This window comes from Psammomys obesus, unplaced genomic scaffold (genome assembly GCF_907164565.1).
Source record: "Psammomys obesus unplaced genomic scaffold, mPsaObe1.curated_primary_1811, whole genome shotgun sequence".
NCBI lineage: Eukaryota > Metazoa > Chordata > Mammalia > Rodentia > Muridae > Psammomys > Psammomys obesus.
The window spans coordinates 518,540-544,803 of record NW_026592666.1 but is presented as its reverse complement, the minus strand read 5'-3'; positions in this window follow the sequence as shown (position 1 = coordinate 544,803).

Genomic DNA, 26,264 nt, shown 5'->3' with positions numbered 1-26,264 from the left:
CTAGCCTATCGGGTCTCTTTAGGACAGGTTGCATTGTCTTTCTCTATAGATGGGCAAAGCAGCATCTCCTAAAGGGAGGTGATCAGAGAGCCTGTCACTGAGTTCTTGACCAGAGAAAATACCAGCTACCTTTACTAGGGAAACCACTTGGAGAATGAGTCTTTGGGCTACATCTGAGCTGTGGTTTTAGGTCCTCTCCGAGCATTGTCCTTGGTTGGCGTATCATTCTTTTCAGGTCCTGCAGGGATCAGTTTTTATGGCTCTGTTGTTCTCCTTTTGGAGCTCTATCCCTTCCAAGTCTTTCTATCTACCATTTCATTCCTAAGATCCCCTGAACTCTGCTCAAAATTGGGCTGAGTCTCAGCATCTGCTTCCATAGCAAGATGGGTAGAGACTTTCCGAGGCCATCCATCTATCATACGCTCCTGACCTGTTCCCTGTCTTCCTCTGTTTCCAATGTCTATAGCGTTTGTCCTTCTGAATGAGGATTGTTGTTTAGCTTATTTAGGAATATAGATTATAGTATGTTTATTCTATATTATGTGGCTAACATCTACTTATGAGGGAATATATGCCATGTGTGTCTTTCTGCTTCTGGGACACCTTACTCAAGATGATCTTTTCTAGTTCCCACCATTTGCCTGAGAAGTTCATGATTTCCTTGTTTTTAATTCCTGAGTAGTATTCCATTATGTAAATGTACCACAATTTCTGTAACCATTTCTCCATTTAAGGATATCTAGGTTGTTTCTAGATTCTGGCTATTACGAACAGAGCAGCTATGTACATGGTTGAGCAAATCTCTTTGTTGTGTACTTGAGCATCTTTTGGATATATGCCTAGGAGAGATATAGTTGGATCTTGAGGTAACACTATTCCTAATTTTCTGAGAACGTGCCAATTGATTTCCAAAGTGGTCGTATTAGTTTAAATTCTCACCAGCATTGGAGAATGGTTCCCCTTTCTCCACATCCTCTCCAGAATGTATTGTCACTTGAGGTTTTGATTTTAGCTATTCTGATGGATGTAAAGGTGAAATCTCAGGGTCATTTTGATTTCTATTTCCTAGATTGCTAAGGATGTTGAACATTTCTTTAAATGTTTCTTTTCTATTCTATATTCCTCTGTTGAGAATTCTCTGTTTAGCTCTGTACTCCATTTTTAAGCCTATTTTTTATTATTATTAATTTACACTTTATTCATTTTGTATTCCTCCATAAGCCCCTCCCTCCTCCCCTCCCGGTCCCACCCTCCCTCCTTTCTGCATGCATGCCCCTCCCCAAGTCCACTGATAGGGGAGGTCCTCCTCTCCTTCTTTCTGATCTTAGTCTATCAGTTCTCATCAGAAGTGGCTGCATTGTCAGGGTTCTAGGTTATCTCCACGGATAGTCCTTGGTTGGAGTATGAGTCTCTGGGAAGTTCCCTGTGTTCAAATTATCTTGTTCTGTTGCTCTCCTTGTAGAGTTCCTATCCTCTCCAGTTCTTACTATTTCCCAATTCTTACATAAGATTCCATTCACTCTGCCCAACAGTTGGCCATCAGGCTCAGTATCTGCTTTGACAGTCTGCACTGCAGAGGCTTTCAGAGGCCCTCTGTGGCAGGTTCCAAGGTTGTTTCCTGTTTTCTTCTTTTGGCTTTCAGAGGCCCTGTGTAGCAGGTTCCTAGATTGTTTCCTGTTTTCTTTTTCTTCTGATGTCCATCCTCTTTGCCTTTCACAATGGGAATTGAACATTTTAGTTAGGGTCCTCTCTTTTGCTTAGTTTGTTTAGATGGACAGATTTTAGTGGGTTTATTCTATGTTGTATGTTTATATGAGTGAGTATATACCATGTGTGTCTTTTTGCTTCTGGGACAACTCACTCAGGATGATCCTTTCCAGGTCACACCATTTACCTGCAAATTTCATTATTTCCTTATTTTTCATTGCTGAGTAATACTCCATTGTATAGATGTACCACAGTTTCTGCATCCATTCTTCAGTTGAGGGGCATCTGGGCTGTTTCCAGCTTCTGGCTATTACAAATAAAGCTGCTACAAACATGGTTGAGCAAATGTCCTTTTTGTGTACTTGAGCCTCTTTTGGGTATATGCCTAGGAGTGGTATGGCTGGATCTTGAGGAAGTGCTATTCCTAGTTGTCTGAGAAAGCACCAGATTGATTTCCAGAGTGGTGCATCCTCAGACCTACAAAAGCCAGAGAGCCATTACAGCAGCCCTCAGATACTGTGTACTATGTAACACACTTGGAAACTGAACTGCCATGGGCTACATCTGTGCAGGAGTTCTAGGTTATCTCCATGAATAGTCCTTGGTTGGAGTATGAGTCTCTGGGAAGTTCCCTGTGTTCAAATTTTCTTGTTCTGTTGCTCTTCTTGGGTAGACATTTTTAATAACAATTTATTGGAAAATGTAAGGCTGTATTTATTTTCTGTTTTTCTTCTACATAATGGTAACTTTTTGCACATATTTACATGATTTCTATAATTAAGTATATATATATATAAGATTAAATAAATATTTTTAAGATATTATAGTTCCATTATAAGATATACATATTTAATATTGATTCTGAATGATTATAAAAAAGTATAGAAGTGAGAAATGTCATTAATTAATATGAAACATAATTTATGGCTATTTCATATTTACAAGCTCTTTTTTAATCATACTCCAACCAAGGACTATTCTTGGAGATGACCTGGAACCCCTGCACAGGTGTAGCCCATGGCAGTTCAGTGTCCAAGTGGGTTACATAGTAATGGGAAGAGGGACTGCCTCTGACATAATCTGATTGGCCTGCTCATTGATCACTTCCCCCTGAGGGGGGAGCAGCCTTACCAGGCCACAATAGAGGACAATGCAGCCACTTTTGATGAGAACTGATAGACTAAGATCAGAAAGAAGATGAGAACCTCCCCTATCAGTGGACTTGGGGAGTGGCATGCATGCAGAAAGGGTAGGGAGGGTGGGATCGGGAGGGGAGGAGGGAGGGGCTTATGGGGGAATACAAAATGAATAAAGTGTAATTAATAAAAATTAAAAAAAAATAATATTACAAAATAATATTTAGTCATATGACAATTGCAACCCAATTTACAATAACAGTAGAAATATCTTAGGCTACCATGAGCAGATTAATATATAAATAAAACATGGTAGATGTACTTAACAACAGATTCAAGCATAAACAAGAATGAAACCATATGAAACATAAAGACAAGTGACTGCATCTTCTCTTTCATTGTAGCCCATGGCAGCTCAGTATCCAAGTGGGTTCCGTAGTAATGGGATCATGGACTCTCTGACATGAATTCAGTGGCTTGCTCTTTGACCAGAACCCCTTCCCCTGTAGGGGAGCAGCCTTGCTGGGCCACAGAGGACAATGAAGCCAGTCCTGATGAGACCTGATAAGATAGGGTCAGATGGAAGGGGAGGAGGACCTCCCCTATAAGTGGACTTGGAGAGAGGCATGGAAGGAGAAGATGGAGGCAGGTTGGAATTGGGAGGGAATGAGGGAGGGGGCTACAGCTGATAAAAGGTAAGTAAACTGTAACTGATATAAAATATAAAAATTTAATTAAAAGCATTTAAAAAGTAAAAAGAGAAAGAAAAAAGAAAAGAAATTAAAATGTATGATTTAGAAGAGACCCAAAACTAGAGGAGGGACTATTTGGATCAGCAAGGCTTCCAAAGAAAGCTTAATGTCACAAAATGGGCATTTTTAAAAAAATCTATACATATATGCAAATCACACAGTATATCTCATCATTTTAAAAATAAATATTTGAAATTATTACAATACTAACATGATTTATGGATGAATATATACCCTGGATAATCAGGAACTAGTGACTGGGTATATATTTAATGAGTATGTATAGAGAAATTTTAATCCAGCAACATTGTTGCTCTAGCAAGGGATCACATCCAAAGACCTTTTAGGTCTAAATGATCCAGCTGGAATGCAAAAACACTTTGGATTACAGGATGATCTGGCTGAAATACAACATGCTTTACATCTTTAATCCCAAACAATGAAAAGGTAAGGTTGTTTAGTTTATAGAAGGAAACAGCCATGTATTAAAGTAACCTCTAACTGAAGGGCAGACAAAGTAACAAATCAGAGAAATATTTCACAGAATGAGTCAGAGATAGAGTATGCCCAGCTCTGACAAAAATAGATCAGGAGAGAAAGGCTAATTAAGAGCAATTCAGGGAGAGAGGAAATTTTTTTATTGAAAGATTTTACTGGGACAGTTTATAGAGACAGAGCAGAAAGAACAAAATAGACACAAGTCAAGACAGAATGAGCCAGAGAATGAGAATGAGCTAGAAGATTAGAACATTTTGCCAAAATTAGTTTGAGGCCAGGCAGAGCAATTCAGTCAGGAGCTAAAAGAAGCCAATTTGAATCAATCAGTTTGGAGAAGATTTTGGGCCAGAGCAGTTGAGTTGAGATTTCACAGATTTCAGAGAGATAGAGAGAGAGAGAGAGAAAGGTTTAAAACAATATTTACTAGTATTATCGTATTAAAAATTAAAATCTCTAAATTAGTATTGAGGTCAAAATTGAATGAACAGTGAATATGGTAGTATTTTTAGTATTCCAGAATCTTAGCCAATATTATTGATTATATTATTGTTAACAAGACAATATAATAAGCAAAAATATATTTGTGTTCAAACCCAAGATCTACTGAGTCTTATATGTCACCTACAAATTTTCAGGGTCCAGTGTTTTCATTATCTTTTCCACGTATAAAAGCAGAGGGACAGTGAATAGCTTACCATTGTAGCATCATACAGAAACTCTTAGGACAAGATGCAAGAACTCTACATATAAGGTGAGATATCATCTGAGCTTCAAGAAATAAAAGTAAAGACTGAATCATAGACAGGATAAGAGACACTGTGTCCAGTAGACAAAGCAATGAGGAATGCCTTATACTGACATAATCAGAACAAAAGTTTTCACTCTTGAAAAAATTTATTAGAGATATTCTGAAATGCATTTGAGTTAGGCTTTATTACAGAATGGTAAATTTGGGCTTAAATTCTTACAAAAGCAATATATGGCTTTGCTCTAACACAATGCAGTGGTTTCCAAGCATCAGTTTGATTTTTGCAATGTCAAATAAAATCAAAGTTGTGCTAGATTTTAATGAAACAGCTCTGAAAATGTCAAGTCTTACTTAAGCCTTTGGAGAGGGAGGCTCTCATTCCACTCAAAGGTGGAACTGAAAGAATCTATGCACTCAGAGAAAAGACCTGGAGCTGGAAAAAGTTGGCTTTGAAACTGTATTTCTTACTTCAGTAAAAATGTTATCTCAACTCTGCTGTGATTCTTCTTCTCTTTTTATTTTCAACAAACATACAAAAAAAAATAATACTTGAAAAGAAAAACAACCTTTTCTTATGAAAATAATACCACCATAAAAAGCAAAGTTAAATTTGTTTACAATCATGTGTAAGTATAGAGATATTTTAATATATAGAAAATAATGTCAAAGTTTTAATTTAATTAAATTATTTTTTTTAAATTTTTAATAGTGTCAAACTATCCCAAAGAAATACTCAGAAAAAAGTAGTTAATTTGAATTCTTTTGTATGCATGATATTAATTTATATATTTTTATAAAATGACTGCTAAGAAGATACTTTCTTATGAAATCATACAAATATTTTGTGCACAATTTTTAAATCAGGTTAAAATCTTTCATCTTTTCAATTATTTATTATTTCTTTATGGTATGCAATAAACTTTCAAAATCCTCTCTGCTAGGTTGTGAAATGTTAGGTTTACTGATTATATATCTTATGTCTTCAGCAATAACCTTCTGGAAGTTCTTTCTGTTGAAATCTAAGTACCTATAAAGCAAACTTTTTTTTTTTCATTTCTCCTAACCTCTTATCTCCTCGTCTCCTGCGTTTTGGTAACTAACATCCAACAGATAGTTATAATCTAATGAGGTAAAACATTCATGTAGCTGTTTCCTCCTATCGATCTATATCCACCGAAATGCATTTCTGAAACAATGAATCTAAATCTAAGACAGATTCCGGACCATTCAAAAACTTTTTATTGAAATATCATTGTGTCACTTCTCTAATGCTTTGCTCCTTGGAGCTCCTCCAGATACCTTCCCTGGAACCACCACATTGCGTCCAGTACTCTCAAGTTTGTAACTTCATCTTCTCTGGTTATATTTGTTACATAATGTCTGAATATATGTGTATGTATATAAATGTAAATAAAACTACCTGAGTGTATTTTTGTTGTTTGTGTGTGTGTGATAACAAGACAGGAATCTCTACATTGAGCAGCTGCAAGGGGGCTCAGCCCCATGAAATGTTAAGTATGCTTCTTCCTGAAGTTATTAGTGCCCTGAAATTCTTTTTCTGGGTGTGACACATGAAATTTTCCCCTTCTTTTGACTGTTCCTTTTGTGTTCACATAGCCATTACAAGGAGAAAATATTTCTCATAAGACTTCTTGATATTCTTGCTGATTTCTTGATGTTCCCTGTGACAGATGCAGGAGCTGTGATGTAGATGTTATCTATGGAGGATGGGATTCTCATGATCTGTTAATATTTAAACTGGGCCTAGGTATGTTTTCCTTTTATGGTATCTATTTACTGTAAAAAGAAGCTTCTTTAATAGGGGTTGGAGCTGTATTTACCTGGCTATCTGTATCAGATGTACAGTATAATAAGAAATTGTGTTGGTCTAGCACTGTGGTAGCAGTAGATTTTTTCCTTATTTTCATGGCAGCACTAGTCTTGGATGGCGGCTAACAGGTATGTTTTCATCCCGTTGAGTGGGGCATAAGACCTACTAGAAACGTGGAGGTTGTCACTAACACAAGAGTGCCTCTTCTTGCACCTTTGTACATGTATTATGATGCTGGTAACTGTGATTGATAGTTATTAAAGATGGGTAGGACTATTTATTGCTTCCTTTCTTGGCAGTTGTGTGTTATTCCTAGAACTTTGGATATTTTTTTTTATTTTGATGAAGAATACTGTTTGCTTTATTAAGAAAACTAACAATTATATTAAAATCAATAGTTTTCTGTGTTATAAAATTTATGTAGTAAACAAATCATAAGGTACTAGATATGATAAGGTTATTAAATTAAACATATTGTAAAGAAGATACTACATGAATTCATAAATATTTTTGAGAATAGCAATTATAAAATATATATTTAAGTTAGTCTTCCTTAAGTGTATAAAATAAGTGACATGAATGCAAAATGCAAGTTTTAGCAGAGATACATGCTGTAATATATTCATGAAGTAAAAACAACTCAATCTTTTTAATAATTAATAAAAATTCTGACATTTAAAAAATCTAAGAATTGAAAATATATTGCTTTTTCATATTAAACCACGTTTCAAATTTTATCGTTTAAAATAATATAAAAATGGTACCTTATTTATAAAATGTATTTCAAAAATTTTAAGATAATTAGCTACCTCAGTTATGTTCTCTTTGTTTTCTATGGCACTTCAGGACATATTAAGGTTTCATGTGTCCATTTTTCTTTTATTTATTTATTTTTATTTTTTATAGCATAAAAGACAAAATTTATTACAGACTAAAATGTGTGCTCAAGGAGTAAGAGTGAATTGGGTGCAAAAGAACCATCTTTTAAATATATAGTTTATGTATACAGACTAAAATGTGTGCTCAAGGAGTAAGAGTGAATTGGCTACAAAAGAACCATCTTTTAAATATATAGTTTATGTGCATTTTATAAAATTTCTAAATAATTTTTAACTGAAAAATAGATTTTACTCATGCAATATACCTTTGTATGCATAAGGTTATTGGGTAATTCAAATGCTGATTTCATACCATCAGTATCTGGTTATGATCCTTATTCTGAAAATCTAGTGTCCCTTCCCAATGTTGTGTAAACACTGCTCCTCATTTGTCCCCTGATATGCCAATAAAGGAGCTTACAGACAGTTGCTGAGCAGGGGAGAAAACAGCAGGCTGGACTTCCTGCAGGTCTGGGGAGGAGAAATTAGAGGAGGAAGCAGGGAATTGAACCATGGGCAGAGGTGCAAGGGACATCGGAAGAGGAGTTGGATCAGGGAAGCTTCACAGTGCAAGTATCTCTGGGACATGCACTGGGGGGGAAACATTTTAGCTTAGAGGGCTAAGAACAGAGTAATAAAACTCAATTCTTGTGCTGTGAAGCTTGTTAAAATACTATAATAGGGTCTCAGTTATTTGTGTGATAGCTAGGTTAAGAGAGAAACTGAGAAATAAGCACAGTTTTATAAAAAGAACTAACATACTCTGATCATGCCTTTCTCTCTGACTTGTTCTATTCAGAGCTCCTACCTTCCTACCCATCCAGATCCATCTAAATTATTTGTATGTCTTTTCTTAGAAGACAAACAGATAAATAAACTAAAAAAAAAAAAAAAAAAAACAGAAAATTACAACAAACAAAAATCATGAGATGCACATACACAGACTTGTGCCCCTTACAAACAAGCAAACAAATAAAGAAACAAACAAAAACCACACAAAATTAGAAATCAAGGAACTCAACATGAGCTTGAGAACATTTGGAAGGTCAAGTCCACAGATCTTCCAAATCAGGAAGGATACAAATAGGTTCCTTTACAAAATTGATTCCCATGCAATAATTAAGGAACCTTGAATAGACAAAAATTTCCTTTCTCTCTCTCTCTCTCTCTCTCTCTCTCTCTCTCTCTCTCTCTCTCTCCACACACACACACACACACACACACACACATATACATATATACACCTTTTTCTTATTCTCTTGTTCCATCTCTCACTTTCTCTCTTTTTCTCTGTTGCTGTCTTCCTCTGTCAGCTCCAAGCAACACCCTCATACTAGTTCAAAGAAGATGATGAGCGTTGGAAATTTCCTTATAGTCCACTGCTAGGCTAGGTCCTCCTCCCCTTCCATCTGACCTTAGCTTATCAGGTATCTTCAGGACTGGCTGCCATGTCCTCCTCTGTGGCCTAGCAAGACTGTTCTTTTCTCCCCGGGCAGGGGCGGGGAGGATGTAAAAGAGCCAGTCATTGAGTACATGTCAGAATATTTCCTGTTCCCCTTACTAGGTTACCCACTTGGTTACTGAGCTACCATGGGCTACATCCAAGCAGGGGTTCTAGGTTATATCTATACATGGACCTTTGTTGGAGAAATAGTCTCATAGAGGACCCCTGTGCCCTGATATACTTTGTCCTTGTGGAGCTCCTGTCCTCTCCAGGTCATATTAACTCCCCCTTTTATTGTATGATTCCCTGTGCTCTTCGGAAAGTTTGGTTATGAGTCACTGCATCTGCTTTGATAGCAGTGGACTTGGAAAGAGGCAGGGAGAAGATGAAGGAGGGAAGGTGGGATTGGGAGGGAATGAGGAAGGGGGCTATGGCTGGAATACAAAGGAAATAACCTGTGATTAATATAAAAAATAAAATAATAATAATAAAAAACCTGAAATGTCCCCCATGGAAGCACGTTTACATTGAAGACTTAAATATTAAATTCTTCAATATAAACATATTCTTTTGATCATCTTCATGTTGTATTCATTTTAATGTGATAATTGAATGGAATTTGATGATTAATATTGTAATTTAAACTTACTTATAAACTCCATAGGGACAACTATTTTCATTGTTTATTCACAAATAATAGATGCTTTATAAATTTCAAAAAAGAGAAAAAGAAAAAGAAAAAGAAAACTTCCTTATAGTGTTTGCTTCAAGTGTGGTAAGCTTCCAATGGACAAGAAACTGCCCTTGCTTCAACAGCTGACCATATGCTATTCAAGCTGTGGCCAAGCAGTACACAAAGAAAGTCAACTGCCAAACTCTAAGAGGACAAGGTAGAGAAGTTCCTCAGTATTCCTGTGTCACAGAAAAATCTGTCAGGTGTTCTGGACCAATTGGATAAAGAGATGGATACGCCAATGTTGCAGAGGAATCTTGGGTGACTGTCCAGATGGCCAGCAATCCTTGTTATTTCTATAGTTTTGAAAACTACTTGATCTGGACTTCCTGTTTATTCATATAATATTTATCCTCTTCAGGTCTCTGACAAGGTGAAGATTAGATAGTTATAGTCTCACAAGTAAGCATAACATGTTTAGGATTTAAGAAAATTGTTTTAAGGTCCAAAAAGATGTTTTTAGGTTGATAAATATGTTATGATAGAAAGTGATTTATGTACAGAATTTTGAACTCCTCAAGATATCAAGATCAGATAGATAGAAAAGTACTTTCTCCAAGATTGTGAAATACATGAGGTTAATAGATGTTAGAGAAAGAGAGTCTTTTTGTTTTTAGACAAAAAGAAATGTTGTAGTCTTCATTGAACAATTGGTATTTTCTCTTTATAACAATATTTCTCTTTTATTTTTTTTCCCCTGAATATAAAATGAGTATCATCCACTGGTGTTTTTCTTGCTACTTTCAGACTTACCTGTAGTTATACATTCAAAGCTGACCAAGGTCCTCAACAGTTCTCATGTACACAAAAATTATTTGAACTGAAGACATCTCCGTATGTATTTGATTGTAATGATATTTGCAATTTCCCATTATATTTTTACCATCATTATGTTCAGTATTGAATAAAAATAATAAGTCACTGAACTATAACAACAGTATTAAGTGTGAAACCATCTATCTAGACTTAAGTATATCAAGTTATCATTAGTGTTTCTATTTTTATTTGTATGTTTTACTGTAAGATGACAGCTCCATGACTGCATCCTTAGCAGTGTTTGAGAAAAACTTATTTAAAAAACAATAGCCAAAATTATAATTATAATTCTAAGTAATTGTATGTACACAACTCAATGTTTTTCAAGAATAAAAATAATCAGTGAGTATAAATTTTTATATAATAAAAGTAGTTAATAATGTACATTATTATTGGTTATAAAAACTTTAGGCAAATATAAGTTCTTTGTTTCTGCTAAGTTGTTATTATGCAATGAAACAACTTTTTTATTTTATGATTTTTTAATTGAAAACTGTATTTCTGACAAATATAGACAATATAGTTTGGAGAAAAATCAAAACTATTATTTCAAAACTACTCTGAACAACTTATACTCTATCATGAACAGTAAATACCTTCATCAGGATTTTTCCATTTTTCTTAGATATAATTCTCTACTTACTATTTTTTTTTTTACTTAATCAGAACTATAATCAAAACTTTTGGTATATTGCCTTTTTATTGGAAACTGAAGCATGTAAAAAATAAGTATTTCCAATATAAAACTCCTCTTTTATGCATATGTTAAATCTCAACCACATTAATTTTTATCTGTATCATGATTAATTTCATTGTTTAAAAAAATTTACAGTTGTATTATATTTATATCATTGTCTCCTTTCTCTGTTGGCCAACTGCTGCTACTCACCCAAAATTTCCACTCCAACTAATGACTTTTCCTTTAAGTATCGTTACAAATAGTTATAGGTATGGATAAATATAAACAGATTAATATGTCAATAAAACCTTTGGGATCCATTTAGTGTTGCTTATATGTGTATGATTTCAGGACTGACCACTTGGTATTAGATAGCTAATTAATAGAAGCATCCCTAGGGAAGACTTATTCTCCTTATTTCAGCAGTCATTACTTGCCTATAGTTCTTAATTTAAGGGCAAGGTCTTGTTAGATTAGAACTTGTTTAGGCCTCAGTATTTTGAGGTTTCATAAATGCAGTCTCCCCATCATCTACAGAAGACACAATCTCCCAAGAGACAGGAAGGTCATCTGCATCTTGAAACGTTTCCACTGTTCATCTGCATTGTTTGCTCAACTCAGGTGTACATATAACAGTGTGAGGTGGATGTTCAGGGTATCATGATTTAATTTCCATGGCAAATATTAATACCACTGGAAACGTTATAGTACGGTTCCATAAATAATACAGGTTTATATTAGCAGGTAAGAGAGTAATGTGATTAATTTGAGAGAGTAAGTGTATGATTTTTAAAAATATAGGAAACCTTCATGAGTTATTTTTAGGTACCAATTAAGGCTCAAAGCCCCAATGTTTGTAGATCATAATTTCTGAAAATGTAATCTCAAGATTAATACTGATTCCCAGGGGCTTAGAGGAAGTTCTTGAAACTAAAAATACTGACTATTCTGTACCAAAACTCAGAATTAAAAAGGCCAATAAAGTGCAGAAACATTAGTCATCTTCTCTTTAGAAAGTTTTTCACTTTAATTTTTCTGTAAATGATTGTGATTGTTATAAACTAGAGAGAGTAACGACTGGACATGTTTTGTCAGTTTTGCCCTGTCTAAGCATGTTCAAGCTACCACATGGACATGACACAAACTGTAAGATTCTAACAGTAAAAATCAATTTTCTGACATTGTAGGAGGCAGAGACTGTCACCGTGACTGTTTTGTGCATTTAACAATCCAGTCTCCCAGAATCACAACTTCTCAATGTATCTACCTGTGGTGCAAGTGTTAAAAGCCAGACAAAAGAGAATGATTGGAAAGAAGAAGCTTGTGCTTTGCTTTTTCATAAGGAAGCAATCCCAACAAAGGAGATAGCTTCATCAACTTTTATGACTCTAATTCCCAAACACCCTCTCTCTAAATATAGCACCACCATGTTAGAAATCATGGCTTCAGTTCAGTATATAAACTAGAGGAAGTTATATAAACATTTAGTCATAATTACCACTTAATTTGGAGAAAATTATTACATAGCTTTCAATGCCCTCACCTAACCACTAAACATAGACTTTTCAGAGATGTCTCACAGCACTATAAAAATGTTTTATATTAATTCAAATTCCAAATGAAACATAAAATAAACTATGTAAAATTGATTTAATTTGGACATTGTAATTTGAATATTTTAGAAAAGTATGCTGTGATTTGTGCATATAACCAGTTGAAATCTAATATATATGTTAATTGTATAGATAATTCTAGTTTTTCTCATAACTAATAACCTTGGAAATTTATGATTAATTGGTTGGTTGCTTGGTAATTTTTATATGTTCATTCACAATTTATAGCTATAGAAGATATTCTTTTGTCATAATATATTACATTAAACTTTACTGTAAGTCTGTGATATTAAGAATTCAAGTTTCAGGCAGTGTGTGGTTTAAGAATTGCATGTTTTGTTTGCAGTGGTTAACAGGGACAGATGTTAGAAGGAACAAAACAGATGTTAAATGAGTCACTTTTTACAAGACATTTATAAAGGAGAAACAAAATTAAATGTCAAAATGATAGAACTACTCTCAGTTCGGAGATATAAACCTCCCTAAACTCATTATACTGGAAACAACAACCATAACAGGTGTTTATGTAAGTGAGAATTTAAAACTTGCATCTCTTACATGTAAGAAAAAAATGCATTCTTACTAAATAAGATACTGATGCCAATTTTTCTTTTGATGTGAATTCAGGAATACTTTGCCATAGAACAGTTTATAATTTCATCTTCTGTGAATTTAACGAAACACAATTTTAGGTGCCGCTGAAGTGGCTCAGAGAATAAATGTTCTTGTTTTTCATGATTTTCTGAACTTGATACTCAGAACTCTTGTAAAGGTAGTAAGAAAGAAGTGATGTTTCATTTGATCATCCCATGTGCACTATCGCATGTATGTGCCTACTCACAAATAGAAGTGTGTGTGTGTGTGTGTGTGTGTGTGTGTGTGTGTGTGTGTGTAAAGTTAATGTTTTTCAAACAGGAAAAGACATTAGAATTTTTGTTTTTTATGATTTTCTTATTTTTTGAGATAATGCAATTATATAATCTCACCCTTTCCTTCCAAGCTCTACTCCTTTTGTCCTCTTCTATCTTTTAAAATCATGGCTTCATTTTTTATTAATTGTTGTTATATGAGTTTATACATATACATATATTTCAGTAAATCATCTGTCACTCTCTTTACATGTGTGAGTGTGTTTGTGTGTTCATTTAAATACACCTTTCTAAGTCTGTATAATATCACGTGTTTATGTTTTCAAGGCTAACTATTTGGGATCAGATAAACAATTGCTGTGCTTGTTACTGGCAAAGGCTGTTTCTCTGATTCTCAGAGTTCCTTAGCTATCTGTGGTTAATTGTGCATGGTTGAGACCTCTTGATCTATAATCTATCCCTTGGGCATTTCTACTGTTCTGTCCTTTAGCTCATGTTTAGGGTGTCCTGTTGCTCAGACTTTGTGTATAGCTCCTGACATTATAACTTTTACAATGTAACTAAGTTGTCCCTAAAATTAGCAAAAATATATTGGCTTAATTGTAACATCTGAAAACAAGTAACAACAAATTTCATATAAGATTTTAGGCAACCTATGTTCATAAAAAGTGATCTCCATGAATGCTATTTGCTAAATGCATATTTCCTGTCCTTATATTTAACCTATTCCTTCTCTGAGTTTCTTAGATATTGCTATAAAATGAGGTGGAAACTGTGTTTCTCTGTGTATTTGGTGTTTAAGAGGAAGTTATTTGGGTGCTGGACTGATTAAGAGAACTTGCTCCATTTTCAGAAGAACAGGGTTTCAGTTTACACATGGAACATGACATCTGTAAATTTGGTTCCAAGATTTTCAACACCCACTTCTGACCTCTGCAGCCAACAGGTACACAAGTGATACACAGGCATACATATAGGAAAATACTCATATTTATTTGGTCCAGAGGATTAAGAGGGCTGTCTGATACTGATCAGATTGTTAGCAAAGCTATGCTTTAGATTTAAGTGTGATACAGTTTCTAATCAGGAATTACACAAGTATTGAGGAATTACACAAATATTATTTATTCACACTGAGCCCTGAAATTGTTTTGTTTACTTCAAAACCCTTTTCTACTTGTGGTGTTGCTCACCCATAGCATACACCTTTAATACAAGTGCTTTCTGGTTGACCATAGTAAACAGGATGAAATGAAGTTAACCCTAGGTCAACATGCAGATTAACCAACTCAGTGACAGGAAGTAAACACAGAAAAAAAAAAGAGTAAGAGTAAGTGAGGAAAACAGGAGACACAGGAAATAGAATGTAGGGAAATTCACTTTGAGGGTTTTGTTTTGTGTTGTTTTGCCTTTTTTTTTTTTCATGAAAGGAACTCCCTTCTGGTTGATTCTTTATTACTTTTTCTTTCTTTTATGTTTTTTTTTAATTATTATTATCAGTTATTATCATTTATTCAATTTGTATGGCTGTGGCCTCCTCCCTAGTCTCCTCCCAATCCCATCCTTCATCCCTCTTCTTCCTCTATACTCCTTTCTTACCCCACTGATAAGTGAGGTCCTCCTCCCCTGCCCTCTGACCCTAACCTATGAGGTTTCATCGGGACTCTTTGCTTTGTGTTCCTCTGTGGTCTGGCAAGACTACACTCCTTCATGGGAGGTAATCAGAGAGCCAGCTACTGAGTTCTTGCCAGAGAAAGCCCCTGCTATCTTTACTAGGAACCCCACATGGAGATGGAGTCTATGGGCTATATTTGAGCCCTGGTTTTATGTCCTCTCCATGCATTGTCCTTGGTTGGGGTATCAGTCTCTTCAGCATCCCCAAGGCTTCTGTTGGTCTCCTTTTGGAGCTCCTGTCCCCTCCAGGTCTTCCTATCTCCCCACTTCTTTCATAAAATTCCATACATTCTGCTCAAAGTTTGGTTATGAGAGTTTTTTAAAGAAGTGGGGAAGGTGATTTTGTTGTTGTTGTTGTTTTACATTAGCTGAGGAGGATGGTCAGCTGGGTGCTTTCTCTGCCCCTCTGAGCTAACAGACTTTCACCCCAACCTGTGGCTTCTAATATTTATTTATAAAATGAAACATTTGAGATTTTGTTGAAAATAACACACACACAAAGAAATGGCAGGCAACTGTATCTTAAGCAGCTTAAAATAGAATGCTTAATCACAACAGAAGTAATGTCATTAATTGCCTTTATTATGTCATTGCTCAATCATTTCTATCCGTGAAAGTAAATTATAGGTCTATGTCATGCAGGCTGGAATGCAAATTTCACATATCTTTAATTTTTCTGGCTGTAATACAGACATACCTGTAATCTCAAGCAATGAAAACTGATTTAAAAGCAGACAAAATAATGAGTCAGAAAAAAAATTGACATAATGAGCCAGAGATCAAATATTATTTTTCTTAAGAACAGATAGAAAGGAGATACTTAATGCAGGGAGAGACAATTCTTAGAGACAATACAATAGAGTTCCAGAATACAGTACAGTTCAATGCAGTTTGGTATAGTTCAGTTGAGTGCTGTTGTGTTTGTGCAATTCTGTTAGTGGAGTTTGGAGGCAATTTTCCAAGTAGAGCAATTCAGTGAGAAGTGGTGAGAAGCCAATTTGAATTAGTCAGCTTGGAGAGGAGTTTTGAGCCAGAAACAGAAAAGCCATTGCAGTACTTACTAAAATTGTGATCACAGAAGTATACCCCTCCTTATTTTCAATTGCAGTCTTTATATATTTCCTCTCAAAAAAGATTTGACAAATAACTGTGCAACAAGGAAAATAATCTTAAAAAAAAAAAAACAAAAACATTGAAACAACAAACATTCAGCAACTGATCTAACCAGGGACAGAACTTCTAACAATCAGATTCAGTATGTGATCTCAGCTCTAAGTCTGGATATTTCTTCTCTTGCTTCTTTCAGTCAATTTCTGAGCAGAGTGTGACAAATATTGGTAACTAATGATTAAAAAGAAAGGTTGCATTGCAAAGAAAAAAATAGCTGTACAACAAGAAAAATTAGATATGGTACTACAAAGGCTTGAGACATAAGGGACAAAGGGAGTAAGAGAGTAAGAAGTGATTGACTGTGAACATGTGCTATCCAATAAAATTAAAGATCAAGATAGACAATGAATGGAACCTACGGCATCACCTCTGAATGAAATTAACTGTTGTAAGAAATTTAGAAAATGGTGAGTGTTGGGCTATATATTATTTATTATTAACCCTATGATTATCACAGCAGTATTATCTAACTTACCATCACAAATAATAAGACATAGACACCTGTTAGATTTACACTGTCTCAAAATCCTTACCATCCATCTCCCAGCCCCCATCCAATGCTATCCCCTGTAATCTTCTTCATCTGGTCTATCTTCTATACATAATCCCATGGTAATTGTTTTTATTCTTCATCTGGGCCTTTCCATGCCATTATCGGAGTCCTTTTTCTTGGCCCATGTGTTTTGTTTTTGTCATTTTTTTTCCACACCAACCCATTGTGGTATCCTCCTTTCTCTTCTTTTCTCACCCATCTTTCTCTTTGTTGATTCTCCTCAGAAGTCAATGAGCCCTAGCCATGCCTACCTCATTCTACCCTGCCCAGGCAGGTATAGGCTGTTTAATCAACCAGGAGGGGATGTCTTAGGCAGGTTTACATAAACAAAGATGGGTGTATAGCATTACACCAACCTCTAACAATTGAGGAAAGGTAACTACCCTCAATAGATTTCCAAGTAACCTGGAGTAGGGGGGGATACCATATAATGGTAAATATTCACAAAATAAATAGTTAGGTTGGAATCCCAAAAAATACAAGATAGTAAACATTTGAAAGAATCAATAGTAATTTATATGCTCACTCCTAAGTGAGACAGATGTTAAATACCCAAGACTGGAAAGTTGTAGCAACAGCTCTACTGGAAGCTGATTCCCAGTTATAATGACTGACGTAATAGCAAGAAAAAGCTGCAATTACGGAGAATTGTAGTAGGTTTAAAAGCATTAGTGTTATGTAAAATTGTGAAGGTCAATATTCGGATTTAAGAAAGAAGATTCAATTTGATGACTCCATTATTATACAATGTACTTTAGTAGCTTTAAGAATCTGGGATTAGTTAGAAGAACATAGAAAAATTTATGTCATTCACGAAGATTATGCAAAGCCCATAGATATTGGTGCTGATTTCTTACATAAATTAACATACACTATAAACAGGGCAATATCAAATCCAGATATGAGACAGGTATTAATTGAAACTTTAGCTTTTGAAAATGCACAGTATAAAAATATTCTCAGACCTTTAAAAGTTAGATCAGCACCCATGGATGAATAGATTAGAATTACTGATGATACTGACCCTAATTACTATTTAATTGGACAAGCAAATGGCCAAGGTATCAAATGATCCTAGGTATCAAAATGTCCATTGTTTAACTGTGACAGATAAAGTCATTTGAAAAGGGACTTATGCAGTCAAGGCTTTCCTGGAGAGTTCTGGAGAAGACTACAACTTTCCAGGATTTGTAGAATGTAAGGTAAAGATGAGCAATAGACTAAAGAAGAAGATCAGCAAGAGATATACAATGTAGTCCTTTGCCAATGAGAATTTCCCTGTGAGATAATCCCATAAATAGAGGAAACTCCTTAAGGGTGTTAGTTGCCAACAAGCATCATGAGTCAGGTATCTTCTGTCAGCATTCCACAGAGCAACAGGAGAAAACTAAATTAGGTATTGGAGACTTAAGGCCTGCTAGAGAAAGCAACACTGCTCTGGACTTAGCCAAGAGTAGCCCATCAATCAAGGGTTGAACAGCTCCACTAGTGACAACCAGAAATTCTGAAGATATTAAGAAAACAGCAGCCCTAACTTTAAAATGGTTAAATGACAAGACTGTGTGACTAGAGCAATGATCATGGAAAAAAAAAAAAAAAAAAAAAAGTAGATACTTGATCAGTTGGTACAAGAGCTACGAGAAGCTAACCATATAGAATAGTGTACAAATCCATGGAATTCAACTATATCTCTAGAGGGCAGGTAAAGAATGCAGCAAGGCTGGTTCTTCCCTGCAGGTGGCTGGACATGTCTCTACATGGCTGGCCTTTGTTCAGGCTTGTGCTTTAAGCCAATATCCCCGAAAAAAAAAACAAAACTATTTTTTATTTCCTTGGTCTCTCATTCCCCCCTTCCCATGGTCATTTTGAAAGGAACAGACTAGCTTTACAGGTTTGTTTATAAATTCTATACCCCAAGTTAAAGTAAATTCTTCCCGCACTTTTATAGAAGGCAGGAGGAGGGGTGGATGAATTGAGACAAGACCCCACCCCATTGCAAAGGAATGCAAAAGGTTTTCTTTCTGCTGGAGAGTGTCCAGATCTGCAGTATGAGATAACGTTGCTTAGTAACCAGTCCAGACTTTACAGCTCCCCAATGCAGATGGGGTGGGACCAGATGGACTTGGTGTCCAAAATGAACCAATCATTTTAAATGTCAACTAACTAATCCAGTGTAGCCAAGCTCACAACCTCCGTGATTCCCACACTCCTTCCTTTAAAAACCTGAGACTTCTGTCTCTTCAGGCTGTTCCTCACTGGTTTTATGGGGGGCAGCCCCATCATACGATGGCTCAATTAAACCTCTTGCAAATTACATCTATCAGGTCTCCTGAGTCCTCTTCATCCTCCTTGGGAAGTTAGGGTCCCCTAGGGTCCCCCCTTAGGCCTAACAATTTGAATACCTAATCTTGGGTTATCCAGATATGACCCCTGGAGTACTCCAGGTTTACCTTTCCACAATGGGATCTGAGTAGCATTACTGTATTGCTCCCAAGCATTTAAAACAATTTAAAATACAAGGCCCAAATGTGAAAATCAAAATGAGTAGGGGACCCATCAGGATGGATATAAGGGTAATAACCCAAGGAGAATCTTTCCAGGGTTTTTGTTATTCTTGCTAAGGATTTTTCTAATCATTCCTGAGTGATTTACATAAAAACAACATTTCTTTCTAAGGGCTGCACATAGCCCATCCTGCTATAAAAACAACAGATCTAAGCCCCTTCTGTTTTCCTATTTCTACCAGGCATCAACATTCTTTTCTAAATGGGTTTAGAAAAGTTCTCAAGGCATTGAATATCCTTATTAATATCTGCCTTTCAGCTGTCATAATTCTGGCTTTGTATATCCAGTGGTGTAATACCAGTTCCTACTCCAGCTAAGCAGACCCCCAAGATAATAGCTAATGTCAGACACCCCCTTTTGATGTAGCATTTTATCATGTCAGGTGGGATTTTGGGCAAAGGTCTCTTCTTCTGAAATTGCTTCAGTTCTAACAATAGGACTGGTGGCATCATGGACTAGGAAAGTTGAAATGTCAGCCAAAGGCTGGGCTGTGGGGCACTATCTAATTAGCAATCCAGTTGAAGAGGCATGGAGCCATCACATCAGCTGGACTGATTTATTTCAGCTTCCAGCAATTCCAGATTTCAGCTTGCAGTCCATAGATGATCCCCGAATAGAGTCAACCAGGTGAAAATCTACTGAGGCAAATTTGGACTAGAGATGAAAGTTAAAATTTGTCTAGTAAATAGGGAAAGTGAGGAATCCCAAGACCAAGAGAAAAACTCATCTGGGGTCCATGTGAGCTATGCCAGATCCAGGTCTCATGATTTTTTTTTTTTGGTTTCCTGAAACTCATTCATATTACATCACCATTTTATTGAGAACCATACTTTAGAAAAAAAAAAAAAAAACAGTTAATAGGTGTCTATAAGACATTAGGAGTAGACTCATGCCATTATGACCTAGTAAAAGCTGTGGCTTTTGGGTCCAACATATACACATTAGACAGATGTTTTTAGCATGATGTGAGATAAATTTAAGTCTATCTCCTGAAGACAACCAAAAGGAAACTGAAATGTCAAGCTTATGACTGGTTAATAAGCAGTCAGTGCTCCATCAGCTTATCAAAACCCTACTTATCACTGTCAAACTCTGACCTTTGGAAATCTTATAACAACATAAGCACAACAAAAGCTTGGGGGAATCTGAAATATTTTCCATTTTTACTGTGCTTTAAATTACTTTCTTATAACATTACAATTTACATTTATATACTTTAAAACACCTACTTAGACTCTCCAATCTTCCTGCATTTACAAACTTTGAAACATTTTCTTATAACCTTAAACAATTTTTTATCCTGATAACTTAAACTTTCATATCTTCAGAATTTATAAAAATTTTACAAAAACTCAAGTGACACCACATGCTGGAGAGGTTGTGGAGAAAGGGGAACCCTCCTCCACTGCTGGTGGGAATGTAAACTGGTACAACCACTTTGGAAATCTATCTGGTGCTTTCTCAGACAATTAGGAATAGTGCTTCTTCAACACCCAGCTATACCACTGCTAGGTATATACCCAAACTTTGCTCAAGTACACAAAAGGGATATTTGCTCAACCATATGTATAGCAGCTTTATTTGTAATAGCCAGAACCTGGAAACAACCCAGATGTCCATCAAAGGAGGAATGGATACAGAAATTGTGGTATTTTTACACAATGGACTACTACTCAGCAATCAAAAATGAGGAAATCATGAAATTTGCAGGCAAATGGTGGGTCTAGAAAAGATCATTCTGAGTGAAATATCTCAGAAGGGGAAAGATAAACACGGTATATACTCACTTATATAGACCTATAAGATATGATAAACAGAATGAAAACTATACACCTAAAAAAGATAATCAAGAGAGTTGACATGGGGTAAGATGATCAATCCTCGTTTAGAAAGACAGATGTGAAGTGCATTGAATGTATGACAGGAGTCTACTGAAGGCATCTGAAAGACTCTAACTAGCAGTGTTTTCAAAGCAGATACAAAGACTCATGACCAAACCTTCGGCAGAGTACAGGGAATCATATGAAAGAAGGGAAGTTAGTATGATGGGGAAAGGATAGGAGCTCTACAAGGACCAAATATATCTGGGCACAGGGTCTTTTCTGAGACTGACATTTAACCAAGGACCATGTATGGATATAACCTAGAACCTCTGCTCGGATGTAGCCCGTGGTAGCTCAGTAGCCAATTGGTTTCCCATAGTGAGGGGAACAAGGACTATTTCTGACAGAAACTCAATGACTGGCTCTTTGACCTGCCCACACCCCCAAGGGAGGAGCAGACCTGTTAGGCCATAGAGGAGGACTTTGCAGCCAGTCCTGAAGATACCTGATAAAACAGGATCAGATGAATGGGGAGGAGGTCCCCCCTCATCAATGGACTTGGAAAGGGGCAGGGTGGAGATGAGGGAGGGAGGGTGGGATTGGGAGGGAATGAGGGAGCGGGATACAGCTGGGATACAGAGTTAATAAAATGTAACTGATAAGAAAAAAATAAAATTTAAAAAATAGTAAAAAAAGAAAAAATATGCATGACAACAGGATGTACGTTAGAATGTAGAAGAAAGCATCAGCATTCAAAAACACTTCTGGACATGTCAATAATTGCAGAACTGTAGCACTTGAGAAAAATGACAGAAATGTATTTTTTGTCTTAGAACAATCTTTAATCACATTATTCTTTCACTTTACAAAATAAAATTATTCAATTAAAAAAATTACATCTTTTTATCCAGTTATTCCCTGTAAGACACAGGCAATTATCATGAAGCTCACTGTGAGCAAGGAAAACCTGTTTTCCTCTCTGAATAAAAGATCTAGTACCTAGTAGTTATAACTAGCTAATAAATTGGCCAATGAACTACCAGTAGATCTAATTGTCTGCACTTTAGCTAGAAAGCTACCATTAGCTTACTTTAGCCATCAAAGTGATCAGAGACCTGAGAAGGAGAAATGTCAGCCAAATAATTGTACCAATCCATGTACCAATCAAAATGACAGAGATGACTAGTCAGTCCACCACCTAGTCAGTTGTCCCTGGCTCTTGTGATCTCATGGCATCATGAGCAGAGGTAGTCTGGCTATCAGGCACAGAAGATGAAAGACTGTTAATGTGGAAAAAAAAACACAAGAAATCAACCTCACCTTGCCTTCAGCAATGTGAAACAATGACTCTTCAGGTGTCCACAGCTTTGTTTAGAATTTAGGCTGAGCCCTAGTGGTGGGCCAGTTGGGGCAGTTTTGCCCAGTGGTAAGCATACCACAATCCAGAGTCAAAGTTAACTGTCATTGTATCCCGATCTTCTCAGAGACATTGGGGAGTTACTGCCAGGATTTGAGGACTCTCTGTTATAGTAAGGTTAAACATGTTAAAATGCCATATTCTACAGAACTCTGACAAGCTTGAGGTCCAGCATATGAGTTACTATTTGCCTATCTTTATTATCTGCTCTAAACTACATCCTGTAAAACAGAATGCCATAACCTCTCATTCTGGCATATTCCTTAGATGAGTGTTTTAGGACCCTATCTATTTTAAGTAGTTCTACATAGGCAAATTCCATAGTTACCCATCCTAGGCTTAAAGTTGAAAACATAAATACAAGACTAGGTGAAACTCAATCTTGTAACCAACTGCAATCATTAGCATAATTTTAAATATCTTTCTGAACTAAAATCAAAGCAAATCTTTCAATCAGATACAGTTCATAGAGGGGGTAGCAAATCTTGCTGATCCTACCACATTGCATTGAAGCTGAACAGCAAAAAGCTTAAAGGACAAAAGTTTTACTTAGCACTAAACAAGGATCTGAACACAGCTGGCCAACCTCAACAAAGACAGCAGTAAAATCACGGGTCCACCTTCTTTATCCCTGAACCAACATGGCAAATAAGCAAGTGTTGTTACAGGTCATGGCCAGCAATTTAAAACAAAGCCATTAAGTGTTGCTGATGGTATTGCTACCTCCCATGGTATAGCAAGCACCATGGAGCATTTTCAGTTTCCTGTAACCAAAAGTTCTAACATTGTAATCAAATAAGTTTTAGAACAAACTGTATAACAGAACAGTTTAGAACAATTTTAAACTGTACTTGAACTATTCTGGCCACACCAAACCTATCAGCCGGAAAGAAACAGCATTAATCCATCCCCCAGGAACTGGCAGACATATATATCATATAACGATTAGCAATGACTTGAACCCTGTATAACCCTGGGCTAACATGGAGGTGTAATCCTCTTCCATCTTTAAAAAGCACAAGAAAACATTTTGCATTAAAGAATCACCAGCCTTTTAAATTCAGAAGAATATACTTTACAGTTCTTTATCAAATCATATTTGCAGATATGAAAAACCAAGACAAATACAGTTCATATGCCCTCTGGCTTTCTATACATACTCTGACCTTCTGTAACATTCTATATACCTTCAGGTAAGGATTTTCCTAGCTCCGTCCTTCAGGTTTAACATTTTTAGACAAGCTACTCTTTTGTTTACTATCCCAGTCTCTTACTTTCTCTCTTGCTTTTCAGACAAATGTCCTTTGGCTTTGAGAGACCAAAGAATTTAAAAATAGGTCTTTTTTTTGGGGGGAGGGGGGTATTGGATTAAAGTTTAAAGCACAAGCCTGAAGAAAGCCAGATAGGTGGAGAATGTCCAGGCACCTGCAGGAAGGAACCAGCTTTACTGCATTCTTTTCCTGCTCACTAGAGATAAAGGTGCTAGGAAACTAGCCTAGATTGCCGCTCTGCCCTAAGACAGCCAAACAAGGGAAGCCAGACCATTAATGATTTGGGGGCCTTCCTATAGCCAATCAGTTTAAAATGCAATATCACCTTTTATGTTTCAACCAATAGAAGCTTGCCAGACAGGAATTCCCCTGCTTTGAGCATGCTGGGAAAGACTGGGAACTTTAAATCACCCACCTACCCAGAACATGAGGCTCTCTACTCTCAACAGCTGTGTCAGTGAGGGTGTGAGCCCAAGCTCTAACTTGTAATAAAATGACCCTCGTGTATTTTGCAAGTTCCTGATGGTCTCTTGGAGGTCTCCAAATCTAGGTGTAACAGCCATTGGTCAAACAAACATTTTTCTAAGAAATGAAAAGGTGTTTTAGACAACCCAAATGCAGGGACAAGAGCAACAGACTACCAAAAAGCCAATAATACTACAGCTAAACAAAAACAAAAAACAACAACAAAAAATGTGTCTTACTCAAAGGAAATAAACTTCTTTAAAACAAGAGCAGAAGAGATCCATATGTGTGTTAAGCATTGTGTTGGCCAAAAATGATTGTCTGTGGTGAAACTGGAGAGCATGATGGTGATGAATTACAAACAGACCCATCAGACAAATAGCATCTATTTAGAACAGAAAATGGATAATGTTGTGGTTTGTATTAAGTATGTTACCAAAATTAATGAGGGTGTCCTCTCTGAAGTAGAAACTTGTGTAAAGAAAGAAGAAAATACTTGCTGTGAATCGGTGCACATAGAGTTCCATTTCCCAGGGGACAGGAGTGTGTCCTTCTAGAACACTGATTCTATTTACCCAAATGAATGGAATGGTGGCCAGAAAGGGTATGCAGAAATGAATCTGGCAGACATTCTGGTCTACAGGGTAACGTTAAAATGCAACCATTCTTCAGAAATCACTTCTTGGAACAAGGTTAATTAGTTCAGTGTCCTCTCTGTAAGTAGAAAACCCTACACCTGGTCTCAGTGGAACAGAATGTGATATTTATTTCACAGACTTCCAGTTGCCTTTACCAACGATCAAAGATGAACATGGTCAGCATAGTTCAGGGCAAAAACAAAGAAAGAAAGAAAGAAAACTACCATAAAGAATGCAAATTAGGTCCTGAAATAGAATAATTGGAAGCATTTTCAGCTGAGGTCATTTGGTCTAAGACTGTCAAACCTATGAGGTTTGAATCTTTCTTCCTAAATGAAATTCTTCAAAGTCAAGATGAGGCTGATGATATTGGTGATTGAAGCTTTCAGTTACTTAACACTGAATAATTCCTCTTAGCCCAGTAACACTTGATCAATGTAGTAGATACCACAGTGAATGACAGTGACCCTCTTGCTGTGGAGAACCTGACTGCAATCCCTTCCTTAGCTATTGCTGTAGCAAAAGCAATCCTTTCCTTGGAAAATCTGAGGCACATATTTGACAAAGCATTAACAGACTGTCTTCAGTGAGTGGTTGCCCTTGAAAGATCTAAGTCCACCACAACAATCTTAGACTTGTCTACAACTAAGAAGAAAGACAAGCTTTTTGTAGGAAGTTCCTAAATGGTTGTTTTTGTTTTGAAGTAGTTAGCTCCATCAACTGCAATGTAAGGACACTTCCCAACATGCACAAAGGCCAGGAACCAGCCACATGTGCTTAGGGTAGAATAGGCTGTTTGTACATGAATGTACAATATCTGGTCAGCAGTATTCGCAAGTTACTTGCCAGCTGCTTTCTTGATTGGGAATTTTCTTTGTTTGCTTGCTTATTAAAAATAAAACAGTATGAGAAGGAGGAGGAGGAAGAATAAAAGAAGGAGGAGAAAGATGAGAGCAACAGAACCGAAAAATCTGGGCACAGGGA